This window comes from Aulonocara sp. 'chitande type north' Nkhata Bay, linkage group LG12 (genome assembly GCF_057382095.1).
Source record: "Aulonocara sp. 'chitande type north' Nkhata Bay isolate Kocher_YH1m ecotype deep benthic linkage group LG12, A_spYH_male_GT1.1, whole genome shotgun sequence".
Classification (NCBI taxonomy): domain Eukaryota; kingdom Metazoa; phylum Chordata; class Actinopteri; order Cichliformes; family Cichlidae; genus Aulonocara; species Aulonocara sp. 'chitande type north' Nkhata Bay.
The window spans coordinates 34,104,715-34,110,867 of NC_141355.1; the positions used below are offsets into that span (position 1 = coordinate 34,104,715).

At 42.5% G+C, this 6,153-nt stretch overlaps 1 pseudogene; it reads left to right on the forward strand.

Moving 5' to 3' along the window:
- Nucleotides 1-4,390: 4,390 nt before the first annotated feature.
- Nucleotides 4,391-6,000, forward strand: LOC147317880 (uncharacterized; annotated as a pseudogene).
- Nucleotides 6,001-6,153: the final 153 nt, after the last annotated feature.

A 6,153-nucleotide genomic window follows, 5' to 3' on the forward strand; every position in this document is an offset into this window, starting at 1 on the left:
TCCATGGATCCTGTCAGTGTTTTGACCTGTTCACCATCAACATTGCGTGCAGCAGCAACCACAGCCTCCCAGACACTGTTCAGAGAGGTGTACTGTTTTCCCTCCTTGTAAATCTCACATTTGATGATGGACCACAGGTTCTCAATGGGGTTCAGATCAGGTGAACAAGGAGGCCATGTCATTAGTTTTTCTTCTTTTATACCCTTTCTTGCCAGCCACGCTGTGGAGTACTTGGACACGCGTGTGATGGAGCATTGTCCTGCATGAAAATCATGTTTTTCTTGAAGGATGCAGACTTCTTCCTGTACCACTGCTTGAAGAAGGTGTCTTCCAGAAACTGGCAGTAGGACTGGGAGTTGAGCTTGACTCCATTCTCAACCCGAAAAGGCCCCACAAACTCATCTTTGATGATACCAGCCCAAACCAGTACTCCACCTCCACCTTGCTGGCGTCTGAGTCGGACTGGAGCTCTCTGCCCTTTACCAATCCAGCCATGGGCCCATCCATCTGGCCCATCAAGACTCGCTCTCATTTCATCAGTCCATAAAACCTTAGAAAAATCAGTCTTGAGATATTTCTTGGCCCAGTCTTGACGTTTCAGCTTGTGTGTCTTGTTCAGTGGTGGACGTCTTTCAGCCTTTCTTACCTTGGCCATGTCTCTGAGTATTGCACACCTTGTGCTTTTGGGCACTCCAGTGATGTTGCAGCTCTGAAATATGGCCAAACTGGTGGCAAGTGGCATCTTGGCAGCTGCACGCTTGACTTTTCTCAGTTCATGGGCAGTTATTTTGCGCCTTGGTTTTTCCACACGCTTCTGTTGACTATTTTGAATGAAACGCTTGATTGTTCGATGATCACGCTTCAGAAGCTTTGCAATTTTGAGACTGCTGCATCCCTCTGCAAGATATCTCACTATTTTTGACTTTTCTGAGCCTGTCAAGTCCTTCTTTTGACCCATTTTGCCAAAGGAAAGGACGTTGCCTAATAATTATGCACACCTGATATAGGGTGTTGATGTCATTAGACCACACCCCTTCTCATTACAGCGATGCACATCACCTAATATGCTTAATTGGTAGTAGGCTTTCGAGCCTATACAGCTTGGAGTAAGACAACATGCATGAAGAGGATGATGTGGACAAAATACTCATTTGCCTAATAATTCTGCACTCCCTGTATATCACAGCCTGTCTGCAGTCTGATGTGTCTGTAAACACAGAAGGACGCTGAACTTTCTATTTAAACTGTCATTTTATTGATAACACCTTAACACATTTTATTGAAGTTAGAGAAACACGTGAAGCACGTAAGAGAACAGAGCAATAATCAGAAGAATCAGAGAACTAGAGGATTAATATTATTATACAGAAGAAACCCAAAGTGACAAAAAGAGACAAAGGGAAAGTAGAAAGAGCCAACTGCAGAGAAATGATGGAACAAGGTTGGAAACAGAGAGAGTGGGGAAAGAGTGAAAGACACCCTATGAAGAGAAGCCGGCTCAGTGTTGTCAGTGCAGCTCAGTCAGTGACTGTAAAAAGAAGATGGCAGAAGTTCAGAGTGGCTCCAGCTCATCTCAGTGATGCTTCATCTGACTAAATAACAGGAAGGCAGCAGAGCTCACAGTGGCCTCAAGAGGAGGACACTTCATGTAGTTTATATGCAGGGCTGCACAATGAATCATTTTAGTCATTTGAGTCCTAACTGTGCAGCTCTGATCAATAATCTGAATGGAAGCTGGTTCTTCTTCTACACTGATGAACTGCTGATGTCTCTGACTGGATTGTCTGTTTGATCTAAAGTTATTCTGCAGCTACATTAGAAGCATCAAGCTGCCGTCAGTGTGCGTTTGTGCTTTATTTTGTGTGACAGCGCCCCCTGCTGGAGCATCATTACTCTTTGAAGCAGCAGTGACTCTTGGTGCTGACGGTCACTCAGCTATGTACAAAAGGCAGCCAGTCTGCACTGGCAACACAGAGCCCCATAGAGAAGCATGCCAAATAATCATCATCACATCATCATCATAACTGTCAACTTCCTCATAGTCATCCTCAGTTCTATAATCTATATATAATATTCCTTATCTTTTTTTTTTTTTTTTTTTGCCTGTCCCGTTTGGCTCTTTTGCCATCAGAATTGTTGTCTAAAGGCAAAGAAAGATGCCCAACGGATTTACTTTACCAAATTGACCATCCCAGCCTTGCCGTAATGGTCCATTTGATTTACCTTTTATTGTTTTTTTTTTTTGTTTATTTTATTTTCACTTACTGAATACGGGACAGACTTGACTGGGGGAAAGAAGGGGAGAAAGAAAGAGGGAAAGAGAAACAGCTGAGAAGAGGGACGGGGGAGAAGGGCAAAAGACAAAAACCAACAGAACGGGCAGAGAAAAAAAAATGCATATATCAATCACCTGGATCACCTGCTGAGAAAGAAAAAAGAAAACAAGCAGAAGAGAACAAGAGTAATAGAATAAACAACATCACAATGATATATGGGAATATGACAGTAAATACTAAATATTAAACATTATTGTGCAGCACATAAGATCAACAGAACACAGTGTGCTTTGAGGTAGGAGCCAAAAAGGGTGTAGTTTGTGGGTGTGATCACCCGTGTATAATATTCCTTATCATTATAATCATCTTCATTATATCATCTGGAGACAAAAATAGTTATATGCACTTAAAGAGCTGAGAAAATAGAGAGAGAAAGGTCGAGTATACCAGCATTCAGTGAAAAAAAATGAACCCAAATAAAAAGAAAAATACAAGTAAAAGCATTGACTGTTTTTTTAGAGCAGGATGAAACTGGTTTATGGGATGAGACATGAGTGCAGTACAACATGTCAGCTGCTCAGTGTGAAAAAAACTAAAAAATAAATATATCCAGAAAATAGACAGCAACATTACCAAGCAGGAAGGAGCATGTGCAAAAGGATGTAACTATTGCAGTGTTTACAGTGTGTTAGATGGAGGAGTTGTACAGGGAGATGGCCACAGGCAGGAATGATTTCCTGTGTCGTTCAGTGGCGCTTTTTGGTAATCTCAGTCTCTCACTGAACGTGCTCCTGTGGCTAGCCAGCATGTCATGGAGTGGGTGGGAGGTATTGTCCAACATTGTCTTTATCTTGGACAACATTCACCTCTCTGACACCGCCTTAAGAGAGTCAAGCTCCATACCCACAACATTACTGGCCTTGTGGATCAGTTTATTGAGTCTGTTGGCATCAGCAATGCTCAACCTGCTGCCCCAGCATGCAACAGCATAGAGGATAGCTCTGGCCACAACAGACTCATAGAAATTTCTGAGCATTGTCCGACAGATGAAGGACCTCAGCCGCCTCAGAAAATAGAGACGACACTGGCCCTTCCTGTAAAGTGCAGTGGTGTTTTTGACCGAGTCAAATTTATTGTTTATGTGTACTCCGAGATATTTATAGTCCTCCACAATGTCCACGTTGACCCCTTGAGTGTCAAAGGGGTCAAGGGTTTCCCGGTATTCCTAAAATCCACAATTAATTCCTTGGTCATGAACCTGCACACAGACGTCGTGTTGAACATATGGCGCTATGGTGAGGTCAGAATAACTAAGAGCTGATTACGCTCAAAACTGAGACTTTTTTTTTTATCTGCCTTGAAAGTTAAATGTTGCTACGAGGGGCGTCATAGTGGAGGCAAAAGTGATGCTCAGATAAAGACAAACAAGGAGCCAAAGGAAGGAGGCAGCAGCAGGTCTCTCTCTCAAGGATGCAACACAAGATAAGCTCATACAGTGGCAATTAAACGTTATTAAAACAGCAAATAGCTTTTATCTGTGTGGTTGGTTTTAAGGTTGATTTAAAAATTTGCATTCTTTTCTAAACACAAGAGAGTTCAGCTTATTTCAACAAAGAAAATGAAGATATAATTTTTTCATTGTTAAAAATTGTGCAGATAGAAGTAAACTGTGTGTCGAAAACATTAATAGATCAGGTCACCTGCTGGTTTGAAATACTCTCCTTTCTACCTTATTATGAGTAAGCAACAGGGGCACAGGCAATAATCTCGGAGTGGGCAAAAGACGTGATAGAGGCGGATGGAAGTGAAGTGAGCGTGGAAAATAAAGGTTTTCTACCACAGAGAAGGGCTTTTGAGTAAGTGGTGAAAATGGTTTTCGGGTAAATGAAGAGGGATGAATCATAATAAATTTAAATGAATATATTTTTCAATAATTTCTATTTTATTATTTCTAAATATGAATTTAATTGTAAAACTCTGGCAGCCTGTTCTTTGTGGGCGGGATCTATTTTCAATGAGCCAATATGGAACGTTGTGGAGGGCGGAGCCTGTTTCAAACATGAAAGCCAAGAGAACGGGGCCATGACGTCAGAAAATCTGACAGCCTGTTCTTTATGGGCGGCCAAATTTCACTGATGCGTGCCAAGCTGGACCAATATGAGATCCAAGCTGGAGAACTCACTGATGAGTCAGTGTCACGCAAAGTGCAAATGAGGAGCACCACTAACAAAAAAGGGGCTCAGGCTTGTTCAGATCAGGAAAAGACCAGCATCTTTGACCTTGAGATGAACCGTCTGGAAGAGCAGCTTAGGCAGAGGGACAGCGAAATCCTGATCCTCAAACAGGACAAGGACAGTCTGTCTGCTGAGCTTGCACAGCTTCAGAAAGGCAAGGAAGAAAAAATTAGGTGCACTCTGCCAAAAAGTGTTCTGGACAAACTTACTCAGGTTAGGAAAGCCTTTCGAAACACTCTGTCGGAAAATCAACTTTTAAAAGAGGATTCAAAGACAGCCAGACAGCAAGTCAAACAGCTGTTGGCCCAAATTTCACTGATGCGTACCAAGCTGGAACAATATGGGATCCAAGCTGGAGAAGAAAAAGAGGAACAGACTTGTTCAGATCAGGAAAAGACCAGCATCTTTGACCTTGAGATGAACCGTCTGAAAGAGCAGCTTAGGCAGAGGGACAGTGAAATCCTGATCCTGAAACAGGAGAAGGACGGTCTGTCTGCCGAGCTCGCAAAGCTTCAGAAACACGAGGCCCCTCTGAAAGAAACTCAGTGGAATCAGAAAACACAGACAGAAAATCTGGAGGAAGAAAAAGAGAAAGTCCTGGAAGATCAGAAACTGGTGAAGGACACAAAAGAAATGCAGAACAAACTGGACACGCAGAGAAAAGAATTAGCGGAGGCTAAGACGGAGATAGAAGACACGGCAACCCCAGAGTCCTCCTCATTAGAAATACAGGAGGTGAATCAGAGCGCTGAGAAGGGCGGAGTCAACACGAAAACACAGAACATGGGGGAGAAGTTGTGTGTCCACAGAGTTATTCAGTTGGTGGTTTCACAGGCCATAGAAAAAGTCTCTTCTAAATACAAGCTCTTCACAGAGCGCCTGACTCCTGACTGCATCAGCGATCGCCTGATTGAGAGAATCTGGCCTGAAATTGGGCTGAAACATTTGGACATATCCACAAAATGGCTGAAAAAGATAGACAAGGCCATTCTCAAGGATCTGTGCCAAACACACAACTGCAAGGAAAAGTATCTGATTTTTTATCTGAGGGAACAACTTGATAATATCACAGTCCCAACCTTCACCAAACACCTTTTGGCTTTACCAAGACGAGTACTCAGTGTCTCTAAAAACAGGGAAGAATACAAAGAAGTGGTGAAAAATTTCACTAAAGATCTGGTAATGCACGCCATGAGCCAAGAAAATGAGACAGCGACATAGCATCCAGGAACATCAGATTTCATTATACAGAGGCTTTCCCATAAGGTCTGGGACAAAATCTTGTCCAAAACCTACAAAATGTCCTTAGAGAACATTGAACAGCTCAGCCTGACGGTGTACAACGAACTCCATGACAGGTGGCCTTCTCTAGTCTCTTAATGAAGTCAAACAACCCAGTGGCTGACGAAGCAATCGTCAAAACCTTCAAAACACATGCCAAACTGAGGAGCCAAAATATCATCCTTAGGGCTTTCTCATGTGCACGCTAAAATTGAACTGAAACGTGCATGTGATTACGTGACAAAGCTCTGAAACTGGCTTAAAATATGCATTTACATTGGGCAATCTAAATTTAATTTTAAAACCAGAGTGGTTAAAAAATAACTACCGTACTCTTCTCTTCCCAACTTCCTTCCCTCATC